The sequence below is a fragment of the Rhodnius prolixus genome, unplaced genomic scaffold (assembly GCF_049639745.1).
Source record: "Rhodnius prolixus isolate KJV_2025 unplaced genomic scaffold, Rpr scaffold_4, whole genome shotgun sequence".
NCBI classification, from domain to species: domain Eukaryota; kingdom Metazoa; phylum Arthropoda; class Insecta; order Hemiptera; family Reduviidae; genus Rhodnius; species Rhodnius prolixus.
In genome coordinates this window covers 42,817,870-42,834,049 of record NW_027411614.1, presented here as the reverse complement: position 1 = coordinate 42,834,049, position 16,180 = coordinate 42,817,870, and the positions used below count along the sequence as shown (strand labels likewise).

Below are 16,180 nucleotides of genomic sequence, written 5' to 3'. Positions count from 1 at the left end.
GAGTAAGTGTAACAATGAAATAGTTATTATCTTTTAAAAGCAAAAATGTTTTGTTGTAAATCGTACCAATTGCATTTCAAAATTTTTCTTAAAAGACATTTCACTGATTAAGATCATAAGTTATTAAAAATAAGGGCTTCGGATCGTTGACTTATCTAAAGTTTGATATTTTTAAGATTACTAATTGTTCTATTCATAATTTCACTCAAAATAAATAATATTCGTTAATACGAATATATTTGGTGCTTGTTTGTGAGTTTAAAGTACACTTAATGGGCAAATGCCCGTTCATTAGTACGTAATAAATAGAGAAATGTGTAGTTGATAGACATAGAAAAAAAATAAACAAATAATTAGTATTAATAAATTACGCTGTAAAAAATTCGTGTACGAATAAAAATTCGTATTTTTTCATTTCATGCAGTTCTAACATAAATGGGCCTTTTGTCAACTTGCAGCCCCGTTAAGCTCAGCTTTTACCTGAGATGAATTTTTAAGGGTCCCTTTCTATAATTTCAGCAGCAGTGCCATAAATATGAAGTGATTCGCATCCAGGTAAGTGTTATCTTATTATTTATTACGTTCAGAGTAATACGACAAAAACTAAAACTTTTTTCATATTATACTTTTTTTTATTACTGAAAAAATAGTTTTGATTTTTGTTAATTGTGGGTAAAGTTTTAATTGGAAAATACAACTTATTTTAGTTGAGCTAATAATTTTTCAATTCATTTTCATAATAATAATGTTAGTAGATTATGTGTGTTATATTTTTCCAATCAAATTAATTTTATTCATATGGAAGAAGTGTTGTTTGGAAATATATTTCATTATCATTGAATGAAAAGGTTTAGGTTAAAAAAAAAATCAATTTTTTAGTTTAATCACAGCCTTTATTTAATCTTTATAATATACATAAAGTGTTATAGATGTATTTCTTAATGCTAGGTGAAACTTACTTAACATTTTAATTTAATTTAAATTACAATAAATAATGTTTATTTTCAGAATCAATACTGGTGATTTCCAGAGTACTGCCTGCAAAACGGTCATCCATGGAAGCCCAAGTGAAAAAGATGTAAAAGATCAATCCAATATGAATGTACCAACAAACATTGGATAGGAATCTATAAAAAAAAAGTAAGTAGTTATTATGAGTAATATGCATGATTTTATCAAAATTTAAAGTTGCATGGTTAAAAAAAAAAAATTAATAAAAAGTGTTAAATAAATTATATTTTATTTTTCCATTAAATCTGTTAATGAATATAAAAAAGTAAAAATTAAACGAAAAAAATTGAAAATATTTGATTAATATTTCAAAATTACTTATAAAATGCGAAAAAATGAAAAGGATAACCTAAAAGGAAGGTTACAGAGTCTAGAGAGTGGTAGAAGTAAAAAAGAAAACCAAGAGGGAAGGTTAAAAATGGCCGGCAGGGTCGTGAGAGTGTGCAGAGCAACAGGACAGCTGGAGCGATCTAGTGGGCAGTGGATCAGGTGAGTTTAGTGCCGCCATCTTGCTCTGGGAGGCTATATAACTAAGTTCGCTGGAAGGGCGGGGCAGGGTGGGGAGAACCGTCGAAGCGACAACATCTCCTCACCTCACCTTCATGATTCTTTGGGAGAGAGAGAGTGATGATGGATGTTAGTAGACTAGACTAGATAACATATATTTGGAGCGACGAGCGATCTACCCCCCTGCATCACTCAAGTCGTACTGACGAGAATTTGTGCTGTTCCCGTATATATAGGGAAGGTTACAGCATTGCTACCTGGTGGCCATTTCTGGAACTATTTTTACACCTGTCTGATTAGTGGCGCCCTTTGGCGGATTTTTTGGAACTAATTTTTAATTTGATTTTTTTTGTTTCTCTGTTAGTTTTAAACGTATTTTAACACTTTTTTTGGGTATTTTATTAATTTATATATGTATTTTTTTTATATCATTGAATGTGAAATACTGAGGCTCTGTAAATGTAAAAAAAAAAAGGATGCAATAAATAAATTTTTTTTAAAAAAACAACGTTTTTCTTTGTTCTCCTGCTAAATACCTTTTTTACAGATAAATAAGATAGTGACATAAACATGCATTTCACATATATCTTTATCATATTTTTTTTAAGTAATTCATTCATAACAAAAGTCGTTTGTACTTACTCATTGGATCGATGTTTTCTCAACGTCTTTTTCATTTCCACTTCACTTGATGGATGGTTTTGCAGGTAGTAGTCACAGTATTGGCTATTTCAATCTGAAAACTATATTCAATGAAATAAATACTTTATAGAGTTATTCTTGAATTAAAAGCATTTTATTAAATGACACTACAAATAAATACGCAACCATTAGTTTGAGATACATTTATATCTTTCAGGAATTGAAAAAATAAATTAAAATCGCAAGTTAAAATTACAGTTTAAAACTCTTAAGCGGATCAATCTTTTAGAACGAATTCATTGCATTGTGAAACATTAAATTATATTAATTGAATCTACTCCTACGTTGCAATTATACTTTAGTAATAAATTATTATTCATTTAATTCCTACATAAAAGTTAATTTTTGTTCAAAATTAATGATCTATACCTCTATAGCTATCAGTCAAGTATTATTCATGAAAATTAAGCTGAAGCATTGATCTATACATTAAAATTGTTTATTAAAGAATCTAAACATGGTTACTCAATGAAAATGAAATATATATATTGTATTTCAAAAAAACACATGTATTATTTATCATTATGAATTATTTGATTGTCAAATCCTTTACATTTATTACCTTTTTTTATGAAATGAATTACAAAATGTTTAGTACGACTAATAATGGATCAAATTGATTGAACAAATATTCAGAATTCACATACAATTTGACGTTGAATTTATCTATCAAATTAAAATCCACTATCAACAAAAATTAAAAATTTCCATTTTCTGAGGGAAAAATTAAAAAAAAAAAGTTTTGGTTTCTGCAACAATATGAAATAATATATAAACCAACCTGAACAACAGTTCCATATAGGTCCCGTGATATGTAGATTTTCTTGACTTTCTTATGCTCCGAAATAGAATGGATGAGAGTGGACTTGTACTTCCTAGCGCATTGTAGGTTTAGTGAAGAAACCATTGAGGAAATCAGTTCAGATGAGAGTTACTTATGTGCTCAAGGCTGGTATAGCGTTAAAAAGGCCCATACATGAAAGCACTGGATAATGGAAAAGAATATTACATTATTATAATTTAATCCCCTCACCATGTTTCATTGGGAGAGAGGTAATGGATGTTAGACCAGACTACAAAACTGTTTGAGAGCGACAGAGCGTCGTATTAGCCAGTACTGCTCAAGTCGTACTGACGAGAATTCACTTTGTCGCCGTTTATACAGGATACAGCACTGCTACCTAGTGGCCATTTCTGGAACTATTTTTACACCTGTGTGATAAGTGACGCCCTTTGACGGATTTTTTTGGAACTAATTTTTTTAATAGGATGAAAAATTAATGCCATTTTCAGTCATGACAAACTTTATTATGCCGAGCTCTTGACCTAGGGACTAGGTCATCTTCGGGGCTGTGGAACCTATTTATAGTGTGTTAACAATTATATTACAATGAATATGTAAAATGTAATAAAATTTACTCAAATATTTACCCAATTTACAAAGTTTACAATCATTGGTTGGTGTGTCTTCTATCTTATCTGTTCATGGACTGTGTGTGATATCTGATACGTGTTTGGTTGTGAGGAAGTCAGTGTTGTCAATTGTCAAGTATTTTGTAGTAAGTTTGCGTATATGTTGTTTAAATTGTTGGTGTCAGTTTTGAAATTTAGACTGTTTTCTGTCTGATGTAATTGTTAACACACTGTAAATATGTTCCACAGCCCCGAAGATGACCTAGTCCCTAGGTCGAAAGCTCGGCATAAAAAGGTTTGTCATGACTGAAAATGGCATTAATTTTTCATCTTATTGAAACTATGATTCAGTCACCAAAAATAATGAACAGTAATTAAATTTTTTAAGTTTCTCTATTAGTTTTAAACGTTTTTTAGCACTTCTTTTTGTATTTTATTAATTTATCTATGTATTCTTTCATATCGTAGAATGTAAAATACTAAGACTATGTAACAAAAAATAGCATGCAATAAATAGATTTGTTTTTTTAAGCTAAACGTTTTTCTTTGTTCTCCTACAAAATAATGCTTTTTATTTTCACTTTAAGTCAAAAAATCATTTAATAAGATTGTAATACAAACATGCAATTTACAAATACCTAAATAATACATTTTTTAAGTAATTGGTACATAAGGAAAGTTGTTTTAACATACTCATTTGATCGATGTATTCCCAACGTCTTTATAATTTCCACTTCAGTTGATGGACGGTTTTGCAGCTATTGGCTCACAGTATTGGCTGGTTTTAATCTGAAAATCATTATTCAATGAAATAAACAGTTAACCTTAAATTAAAAGGCATTCTATTCAATGATACTACAAATTAAAACGTTTAAGATAAATTTTTTGTTTTAGATAAATTTGTCTCTTTCAAAAATCTAAGAAATAAATAAAATATGAATGCTTAAATTTTATATTTTCGCCAAAAGGAGCCATTAAACTAAATATAAATATTTGAATTTTCCGTTATTGATTTTCATCACACACGAAACTTGACATTTCGTAAAAACATTTATCGAAAACAAATAGGTCCGTTGAAAACTGAATAACTAAATTTACTTGATCGTAACACTTTGTTATTAATATGGATAAGAAAAATTAATTGAATTATGACGAGTGCTTGGTGGATATTAAAGTAAATATGAAAAAAGGAACAAGTGACAAAGATAAGCAAAATACGTACCTTATGAAGCCGATACAAAAGGAAAGGTCTTGTTCACACAACACTTGCTCCTGCAAGTACTTCTCATTCTATTCCTGCTTGTTGGCACTACTACCCTCTTCATTCTTGTTACGAAATAGTCAAAACCATTACCAGCGAAGTACAGAGCTAGTAACTTCTTATCATTCCTCTCTATGAAGCTTCATCTGAATTGCCGAAATCTCCATCATGTATAAATACCAAAGTTTGGATATGTTTCACGCCTTTATCAAGCCCTAAAATTTATGATATAACACATTGTCATCTTGTTATTTTTTCTTACACTGGCTATATTATACGAAGTACAATAACAAAAACATAAAACGATTCTCCAAAAATACATAAACAATTGTATGTAATACGTACATAAGCACATATACAGTAAAAGCTCCTTATTCGCGCTTCCTTCATTCGCGTTTTCACTATTCGCGGATTAAAAAAATGCGACCCAATTCCTAATTCGCGGATATTCGCGGAAGTACACTATGATAATAAAAGGATTCCAATAGGTATCCAACCCAATATCCTTTGTAAATGCCGTCAAATGGACTAATAAAAAAAGTAAAATAGATCTTATTACAACTTTGCCTAAAGTATGTTGTTAAATGATATCGCCGAGGACTTTGACATAAGCCGCCTTCGCCGCGATCGGTGATTTTGAGAATGTAAACGCACAGAATGAAAGCAATTGTTCGTGATCCAGCAATAGAAAAAATGGAAGTGGCGTTGCCATTATGGATCGAAGACCGCATCCAAAAAAGGGAGCCCCTGAGTGGTCCAATGGTCCGGGAGAAGGCAAAGTATCTTTACGCTCATTTTAAAGAACCTGATGGTAGTTGTAGTGGCAAGTTCAAACTTTGACTGCAAACAAAAGCTTTTAAAAACTGCCAAGCAAGAGGAAATTACAAAATTCTTCAAACCATTGCCTAAGCCTTAAAATAATTAATCAAAATGTTCAAAAACTTCAATTAAATTGATTTTTTTATATATTTGTTTTTTTTTTTATTTTGTCACCAAGGAACGTATCCCCTATAATCCCATATAAATTACCATTCCGTATTCACGGTTTCTGTAGTCGCGGCATATTTATGGAACATATACCCCGCGAATAAAGAGCTTTTACTGTACTTAATATCATTAAATGAGGTTCCTTTTTATTAAATCTATATCTATTGATTTAATGACTCCTCTGTCATAATAAGTATTCAATTTCATACACACGTCTAACTCGTTCTACAAGCGAATTAAGCTTATCCTACTCATCTTCCTCGTCATAGAATCTTGACCTGTGGTTTTCGTTACTTCTCTTCGATATAGAACTAACATTTCTCGAACCTTACTTTTCATAGGTCTTCATAATGCTAGATTGTTTACGCTAGGTCAATCTATTTCTAAAAACAAAAAAGAAAAACCTTTGGAAAAAGTAGATCTTTTCACCCTACAGTACAGGAATGATGCTGCTCCTGTATTTATTAGTTAATATGAAAGCTAATGCTAGAATGTGCATATTGTGCCGATCTATTTTGAAAAACAAGAAATAAAAAAAATAGGTGAAGGTGGGTAGATAGAGAATCAATAAAAGTGAAAAGCACATGCGCTTTTTTTTTTTAAAAAAAAAACGTAAATCTAAGTTCACGTACCTTCTGGATAGTTTGAATTTATGCAAATCATTGTACTTACTACGTATCTAATCTATTACTGTATACATTATTATTTATTTTCAGATAATACGTCATACTATCTTAACTGAGAAACAACATCCTATAGGCTGAAAACTTGTACTTACTGTTGCTGTAGGAGTTAAAATGTGTTACACTGGATAAAATGTCATCAAACCAGCCATTTGTTTGATTTGAAATAGTTCAGAATTACCATTAGAATGTCGAAAGAACGCTGAGAACAAAAATAAAAATTATATAAACTATTATTTATACAATTGTTTTCATTGCAATTTACAAATACGTACATATTTAGTAAAAAATCACATTTCAATAAGTTAGAATTTAAAACTACTTGTGCGAACCATACAAAATCCAAGCTCCATAATTCTAGGACGTTATTAAACTTTACATTATTCATTTAAATCTCATGGAGATTACTCTATCCTTTATATGAGAGAAATGTGAATATTTACGTGGAAGTTCTTAATTTCCAAATACATAATCGTAATTAGCAATTTACTTTACAGTAACAAAGACGACCAAAAATTATTAACATGTTACGAACTAAATGACCGCTGAAACATAATGAACACTAAAACCAACTTTTTAAAATGAGTACACTTAAAATGCATCTACTATCAACTGTCCTGGAAACATGACAATTTCATAAACACTTTTAATCACATTAACTAGTAATTAAAAATAAAAGTATACACAAGAAAATGTTGCTTACCTGCAAGAAATCCTTAACGCAGTAATGATGCAAAAACAAGTTTTTTAATTTCCTAGGAAGTTATCGCTTAATGCAAATAGATAATGCCATCAGTTTTCTAAGGTATGAATAGTTCCCACTTAGTTACAGCAGCATCAACTTTAAACTATCAATCATAAATAAAGAAACATTAAATTATGAGGTAAACAGTGAAAATTTTTTTGAGGAAAACCTATTTTTAAAATACTGACGATATATAATGTTTATCAACGTGGGGAAGAACATTTGAAAAATAAAGCAAATTATTACTGTTGCTACATGATAAAGAGAATATTTGGAATAAACCGAATAATCTTTTTACCCGGACAGTTGTTCCATTAGGTTATTTAATGTTTATTTTAATAGTGTCAAAGTACATGCTCCTGCTACCTAGCGGTAATCACTGAAACTAGTTCCTATGTAATTACATTTTCCTAGTTCAAGCTATTGCCGCTAGATAGCATTGGCATGATCTTAGTGTATTTTTTTCATTCCTTATATGAAAAGTAAGAACAGTATGTACAGAATTTCTAATAAGGTTGCTCAATTTCTTTAATTTAAATCTAAGGACTTCTATTTCTGATTTATTCTTTGATTTAAATAGGGCAAATACCAAAATAATATATCTATAAATTCCACTTTCTTCACAAGTTATGAGTAATAGAACCAATCAATCTTATAAAACTATTTTAATAATTGTGGGACAATAATATGTATTGGTAAAACAAGCTATTAAAATTGTTAACAAATCCCCATAAGATGTATTGATATTTTACTATTTACAAGTAACGTAACTAAAATTTCCATAAGCAAATCAATAAAAACTAACGATTTTTGTAAGAAGTTGAAGTTCTGGAGTAAAAGGTTGTCAATAAATCTAATGTTCCTCAGCCATGCTACTGCACTGCATCCATTGATCAACAGTAAGACTTCAATTTTCTGCAATTATTTTATACTAATATGAAGGTACATTGAAGGTGATAACAGATTGCCTCAAAGGTGACTTCGTACTTAAATGCACTGTTGTCAAACTTTTATCGGATGACAATATCACTTAATACTTACTAAAAACTTCACTTAGCTCGATATCGAAAATTTAAGTTTTACTATTAATTTTGTCTTACCATAACTACAGGAAGACTTCGCAATCTTTTAGATTATTCAATATATGGAACGTTTATTTTGAAAGTGGTGTAAGTCCATTTTCTGTTATTTCGAGAAAATTAAAGGTTAACATATCTGTTAATTATAAAATTTAGACAAATTATATGAAGTCTGGCAATGTTTCTACTGTTTTATCAATATGTAATTTGGTTATATAAATTTGTTTTAGGCGTATTTTACTAAACTGATGTATACTTACGGGCTGCAAATGGACTTACACCACTTTCAAAATTAGACAATTGTAAAAATCGTTTAATTTCAGTTTTGAAAAATCAAATAATATATAGTTTCAAATAATAATATACTAATGTATAATAATATTTCATGTTAATAAATAATAATATAATTCATAATAATCCAATTTTGTTTACAAATAATAATGACACGACATAAAATAGAAGTAATATTTTTAATTTTAGACGCTAATTACATTGTTAAAATTACAAGATATTGATAGTATTTAATATAAAACAAATGTAAAATAACAGGCTACTGATCGGCAACCATCTGCTAAGCCGCCTACCTCTGTCAATTGGACTTACACCACTTTCATAATCAATAATTCTGCAATTTCATTTACCGACCAATTTTAAATTCTACAAAACATGGGAATTTTTTAAGAAATTAAACACGGACTAGTTATACATAAAAAATTAACATAAAATTAAGCATGAATTACGTGATATCTCATTTTTTTCAAAAATGGACTTACACCACTTTCAAAATAAACGGTCCTATATTCATCAAAACCAGCTGCAATAAGCTGTAGTAAGCAGAGAAGAATTCCCAAACTAAATTTTGCTTTTTAGCTCTTGAAGCATTGCTCTTAATTAAGACTAGAATAACTGCAAACGGATTACTGAAACAAAATAGCATTTACAGCGAAATAATAAAGATGCTCCAGATTATCATACAGTAACCAGAAATAATTTTAGTTTACTGAATGCCAACGAATTCTGGTGGGAGCACTCACAAATTTCTCTCGTCACAACTTACGTAATACAATTCTTCAATATTGTTATACATGTTAAGTATTATAAAAAGATGTGAAACCATAAAATCGGGAAAACCGGATTTCGCTAGATAATGGATAAAAGGAATATGGAGGTCATTATGAATGGTAAAATCAATGCGAACCGAAGAGCACTTACTATTATCCTAAAGATTTTTGATTAGGGAGACTGGATTCACTGACGGTTGGAAAAGTAGTACCCAATGATTTCTGTCATAAGTTCAGATTGCTCCACAAGCAGCAGCTATAGCAGCCTCTTATTGATTACAGAGTTTTTAACGTCCGCCGAAAAGGCTTAAAAGAAGTTGGATGTAGAGTTTGGTTCCTTTGTTTTCGGACTAATGTGAGAGATCGAAGTTAATCTTTGTCGAGAAACAGTTATGTGAAGGAGTGGGAGAATTTCGCGGACCCGTAGAGAATTTTTATGTTCTAGCTTTACCCCGCGTTTATTTTATATTCTTCTCAAGCGAAGCCGCATAACACTGAGATGAGTCTGAAATGAACATTGGGCAGCAAAATGATCAAGATTTGGAAAAAAATATGGCTGTTACGTTCGCAAAAGTTCACAGTCCTATATTAGGCCATTGCGGAATAATAATAGCAGGAAACCAAGAACTGAGCCTTGAGTAACGCTAGCACGTACGGGGAATGTATAGGATTAGGCAAATCCATGATTAATAAAGTTGTCCTTGATCCTTATTTCGCAAACCCCGATTTCTTACTCTTTCCACGTCCGGACATCTTTGTAATGTCCAGGGCAATCACAAAGATTCACCTTAAGGAAGCGAACAAAAGGCGACAGAAAAACTTTTCAATACAAGCTCTAGATCATAATGATATAATGAAAGTACGTTATTAAATAAGCAAATTTGAACTTTCTATGAATTTTCATTATTGATTTTCATCGCACCCCACACTTGCCGATTCGTAAAAACATTTATCGAAAACAAATATGTCCCTTGAAAACTGAATAACTAAATTTACTTGATCGTAACACTTTGTTATTAATATGGATAAGAAAAATTGATTGAATTGTGACGAGTGCTTGGTGGATATTAAAGTAAATATGAAAAAAGGAACAAGTGACAAAGATAAGCAAAATACCTTATGAAGCCGATGAATAGGGAAAGGACTTGTTCGCCTAACAGTTGCTCCAGCAAGTAATTCTCATTCTACTCCTGCTCGTTGGCACTACTACCCTATTCATTCCTGTAATAATATAGACAAAAACAATTAGCAGCGAAATACAGAACTAGTAACTTCATATCAGACCTATCTACGAACCCATCCAATACTTCAACTGAAGTGCCGAAATCTGTTATACTGCTAATGTAAAATAAAAAAGTCAATTTCATACCCTAACTCGTTGTACAATAGATGCGAGTTAAGCTTAACGAAATTATCTTCCACGTCTTGCAGCTTTCTTTAGTTCACTTAAACATAGAACTAACTCTTCTCGTACTTCTCTTCGTTATTACGTTCTTTGTACCCGTTCAGGTTGGTTGTCTGACTTCAGAAGCTGTGTCGTACGTTCATCCATCTTCTGTGGTTATTCTGATTTTTAATACTAGTTTTCACAGGTCGATCGGATATTTTCTCTCTATTCTTCTCTTCTTTTAATTTAATTAAACAAATATGAATGTTAATTGGTTTAATTAAATTACTTTGCTATCAACTTTATTAAGTCCAAATTTATGCAGTATAAATTTGATTTTAATAAACAAAATTACACTGAAATGCATTAATACTTAATCCAGAGTGGACGTTTATAGTAAGACTTCAAAATCATTATATTGAATGTTCCTCTTATTTTATTCTATGCCATGCTACTTAAGTATTATTTCTTACAATTTTTTTTTTATACTTTTTATAGGTCTTTGTACAGTCTTTCGGACTTCCATCTGTCTCAGATGTAGGATTACCAGCTTAATTTAGAGACAGACTTATCCCACGTGCTTGTCCACACTACACTTACTGACTGAGCAGACTGAGTTTGGGAGGTTACACGGTGTTATCCAAAATATTAATGAATTGTCATTTGTAAAAATTATGAAATAAAATTATTGAAACCTAGGTAGTATTTGTTTAAAACGTCTGTTCAATTTTTTGTTTTTAATTCTGTGCATGTTTTTAGAACTGAAAAATTGGGAATGTATATTATACGAGGTAGGCGCGAAATTTAAGTTTAAAACACGGACATTATTGCATTTTCACTGCGAAATAATTACTGATAAGTAAAATATGAATGAATATGCAATTCTAATCATTTAAAAAATTCGTAAATCAGTAAAATCTTTAAAAGAAAACTTTTTGCTGTTATATTCAAGCTTTGCGAATGGCTTTCTGTTGGTATATTTGTAATACACGTATTTACATTTCTATGCCTAGCAGAAACACTAGTGTTATAAGACAGAAACTAAACAGGACATTAGCCAAGTAATAGCTCTAAGTGAAACTACCTGTCAAACAAAACTACTTAAGGTTTAACAATAACTTTTACCTAGCTAATGACGGATTGGTATACACGATTGGTGTGATTCAAACTGCCTATCGTTACAAGCACCTAAATTAGTCTCTGTCCTAAAGGAAAAAATTGAGTCTGCAATGGAATTGGCAGAACTTTAAATTTCCATGCAAAAATTCCGCCAAGTTATCAAGTTTCACTAGGACAGAGTACTAATTTGGAAAGGCCTCTTGGATATGTGGAATTAAAAATATAAAAATACTTCATTACCTCGAGAATGTTCTCACACAGGAAGTGGGGCTTGGAGCCCCAGAAGTCTGATGTTTTACAGAGCGATCTTTACCTTCGCCTTTCGGAAGTCTATCCTTTAAATAGGTATTAAGTTCTCTCACCGCTAGAAGTAATAAATGCGCAGGCTTGTGAGTTATCAGTCTTCTTTACGATGTATGTATCCCATCGGTATGTTTAAAAAAAATCTTAAATTGCATTTTTATTATAACAAAATTCTGCAATATTGTAAAATTTACAGTTGTATAAACAAAAAATACTTTAAATATAAATTTATCAGAAATCACTCATGAAATTCTTCTGGAATATGATGTAGGGTAATTTTTTTAAATCTACCTTCAGTTCCAAGCTGGCTACTCATTGGATAAAAAGGATGGTATAAGTAATTATTTGTTGTATTTTTCAGCTTCTTTGCATGCTATTGTTAAGATGCACTTCTTTTTAAATCAAATTATCAAAAAAAGTATAGAATTTCAATTTCCAGTTTGCATAACTTTTGTCGACTATAAGCATTCTTATATGTTCGATGCATTAAAAGCTCAAAATATCTGCAATACATATATAAACATCATTAAGTCAGTATACAGAGACAGCAAAGCGAGAATAATGACAGACTGGAAGGGACCTTATTTTAGCATTGAAAGGAGAGATAAACAAGGAGACTCACTGTTACCTGTTCTGTTTAACTGTGCACCTGAAGGATTGTTTAGATATTTAAACTGGAAAGCTTATGGCATCACTGTAGAAGGAAGAAAACTCAGTCACCTCAGATTTGCTGATGATTTAGAATTATTTGCCAATACATGTGGAGATTTAGGAAAAATGTTGATAGAAGCAGCTAGCAGAGAGGCAGGACTAGTTATTAACCTTGACGAAACTGTTCTACTTACAAATCATACAATAAAACTAAACTAGCCCTGAAGATGACCTAGTCCCTAGGTCGAAAGCTCGGCAAAATAAATTTTATTAGACTGAAATGGCAGTTATTTTTTCAATCCCAATAAAACTAAAGATATTTTATCACAAAATGTTAAATTAAAATGGGTTAAAGAGACAAGTTTATTTGGGGCAGCTAATTCGTTTTGATGACAGGAAGAAATGGAAAGAAGAATTACAATTGTCTGGGAAAAAAAATAATGGTCTCTGAAATACATAATGAAAAAGAGAAATATTAATATTAAACAAAGAAGTCAAGTTTTAGAACGATGCATAATGCCCTGCCTTCTGTATGGTGCTGAAACATGGTCTTACACAAAACTAAATCTAAATAGGCTTCAGACTACTCAATAAGCTATGGAGAGGAGTATGCTAGGAGTTAGTCGGAAGGATAAAATCAAGAGCACATTTATGAGAGAGCAAACTGGATTGACTGATGTTATAAAAAAGGTGAAGCTGGCAGAGTGGAAATGGGCAGGAAAGCTGATGAGAGTGGAGGATGGTGTTGGACAATAAAGAACTGGTCCATGGAATTCAGGAAAAGAAAGGTCGGCAGACAAAAAGGGAGGTGGGCAGATATTGTTCGACATGCTGGACTATCATGGAATAGGAAAGCGAAAGATGAATAATTATGGAGTGTAATGGGAGAGGCCTGTGCCAAGTTGTGATGGTCTGCTTTCAAGAATAAATCAATGTTTAGTATTCTTTTTTTGAAGTCATTATTTTATTTGTATTATTCTGAAACCAAATAAAAGGCTTTATTATTATTAATGCATTTATTATTATTTTCTTATGCTTTAAAAAGTAATCTCTCTTACCTTAATAATTTGCAGGTGAAGTTAGAGCCTATCAAGTTACAAATCAATCTGGCTGTGAGAAATCAAAAGTATTCTTGACGCTCCTTTCTCCCCCATTTCAGAGATATCATCAATTCCTTTCTTATGGATAAGTAGTATGTAATATAGGAACATTTTATTATAAATTGCATATTTATTAACAATTTTAATGCACACATTTCAATGCTTTATGAGAGGTTCCGGGGTTGGACTATGCAGTGAGTTCACTTTTGAAGGAAGAAGACTAGAAGGCAGCTTAGACCTTACATGATAAGAGCTAGAAATTCACAACTGAAAACGTCTTTAATAATGGTATTTAGTTCCTTGTTTACCTAAAGGCCATTTTTTTTTCAAATGCAGGAGCAATTAAAGAGAAAACTCATGGTCGAGCAAGATCTGGCTTTGCTCTCTTCTAAATAAAAAAGAAGAAAAAAAAAGGTAAAATGTACGTACGTATTGTATGCATAAGTACAGTATTTTTTTCCTATACAAAAGATTTGTTCAAGTAGCTCATCATTTAACTTAGATTTTCTGTAATATCTATTAATCAGAATAAAAGACATAATAAAGATAAATCAGAATTATAATTTGGAACGGAATCAAAATAAAGTATCTATTTATTTATGGAGTCGTAATATACATTTTATCATAATTTTAACAAAAAAATATTACGAATAAACTGGCCAGCATAAGGGTCTGTGACGTCTAATAAATTCTAAAAAATATTAATGAAAAGTGAATGCACTAAAATTACTTAAATGATATCGATTGTTATAATAATTCCATTAAGCAAACGTTTTTTGGAATGTTTCTAAATGGCTGAAATTACGAGCGAAAGAATGAATGAAATGTTGCTAGCTGTTTTTTTTGTCCCTTTTGTCCTTTAATCAACCCTTTTACTTAACTTTTTGAACTGTAAATTTTTGTTAAAGAGTCAAATCTTGTCTTAGGAAACATTTCTACCCCAAACTGCAGATTATCTTAAACTTTGTACTTTAAGGGGAATTTAAAGCACACGATCGTTATCTTACGCCCAGATATTGTTGAAATATTTGGAAATCCTTATAGCTTACTAAGGAGCGATCCCATATCGGCCTTTCTTCTATAACTGTGGATTGGATCACTCTGAAAAAAAACACAAGTTTAATTATTTTTGACGGCATCCCTTGGGAAAATAGAGAGAAAAAAAAACTTCAAAATTTCTAAAAAATCGAAATATATTGTAGTTATAATATAAATAAATTAATGAATCTTACCAAGTAAAAGATGGCAATAAAGTATAGCAAAATTTTTTTTTGCCACTAAATTTACACATTATTTTATAAAAATTGGGAGTTGGTAAAATATTGGAAACTACTTAGCTGCAGGTACACAGTAAATGGGTATTGTCTTAAAACTTGTTTTAAGTGTTTTAACTTACAGAGAGTATGGAAGAAACTTACAAATTTTTAAACACTTAAATTGAACAGTTATGGCTTTAGTTGTAATTTTTTTGTAAAACCATTCTTGCTTTCAGATACGTACTTGAAAACTCTTTTGTACAAGCCACAAGAACCTTCAATTTTAATCATAGCGTTATGTTTAAAGTATTCTTTAGTTCAGAGTAAAAGTCCCCAAAGCATTCATCAGTTTGATTTTTTAAAATAGAATTTTTAAGGATTTTAATAATTTATTTCCTTTTCCTAAAAAGATTTTTAAAAATTGAATTTATAAATGAGAGTGGTGAGATATAATGCACTAATTTCCCACTTTCACAGCTAGGTTACCTTTAAAAAATGGATACAAAAAATTATTACATACCATCTAATTCTTTTCCTTATATACTCAAGTCAAGTTACTTAAACTTAAGTAATTAGTTAATCGAATTTTCCACGTTGTAGCTCTCTTGATTTTTAGAAAACCTATTTTATGGAAGAAAAAAAGCAGAAAAACCTACGAGCAAATCAATAGTTACAGCATAATCGGTATTTTTTCATTTAGCGTAATAAGTGAAATGTTAAAAGCATTACCTGGGTTGGAATGGAATATTTATATTAAAATCATAGTTAATAAGGAATACTTAATAATAATGGAATAGTATTATGATAATACATTAATAAATTTTTAATTGAGAATTATGCACTGAATAAACAATATATGCACGCCCTTGGTTCTAATGTCTCTTTTTCACTACCAGTGTGCCAGTAAATTAAAGA

General features: G+C 30.6%; 2 long non-coding RNA genes across 13 annotated transcripts in view; one reads left to right on the top strand and one right to left on the bottom strand.

The window, feature by feature from the left end:
• Positions 1-6,742, top strand: part of LOC141455795 (uncharacterized) — a 20,710-nt gene extending 13,968 nt beyond the window's left edge. For 3 of the 5 annotated variants that reach the window (XR_012459447.1, XR_012459444.1, XR_012459448.1), the window contains 3 exons: positions 425-555; positions 1,009-1,140; positions 1,372-1,993. This is a non-coding gene — a long non-coding RNA (uncharacterized lncRNA). Of the gene's footprint in view, positions 1-424; positions 556-1,008; positions 1,141-1,367; positions 1,994-6,597 lie in introns of those variants that run through there. The other 2 variants (XR_012459446.1, XR_012459445.1) reach the window with 2 other exon arrangements.
• On the bottom strand, positions 988-16,180 carry LOC141455793 (uncharacterized). 8 transcript variants are annotated; one of them, XR_012459435.1, is made up of 17 exons: positions 15,995-16,180; positions 15,786-15,917; positions 15,510-15,667; positions 13,968-15,110; positions 12,887-13,887; positions 12,550-12,761; positions 10,566-12,431; positions 9,162-9,308; positions 8,115-8,224; positions 7,268-7,412; positions 6,660-6,766; positions 6,095-6,264; positions 4,856-5,109; positions 4,327-4,422; positions 3,002-3,205; positions 2,161-2,261; positions 988-1,127 (listed from the first exon to the last, which is right to left on the bottom strand). It is a non-coding gene; the product is annotated as an uncharacterized lncRNA (long non-coding RNA). The 8 variants fall into 8 exon arrangements; XR_012459439.1 differs by lacking the exon at positions 15,510-15,667 and having other exon boundaries at positions 10,566-10,670; positions 10,746-12,431; XR_012459441.1 differs by lacking the exon at positions 15,510-15,667 and having other exon boundaries at positions 10,566-10,670; positions 10,819-12,431.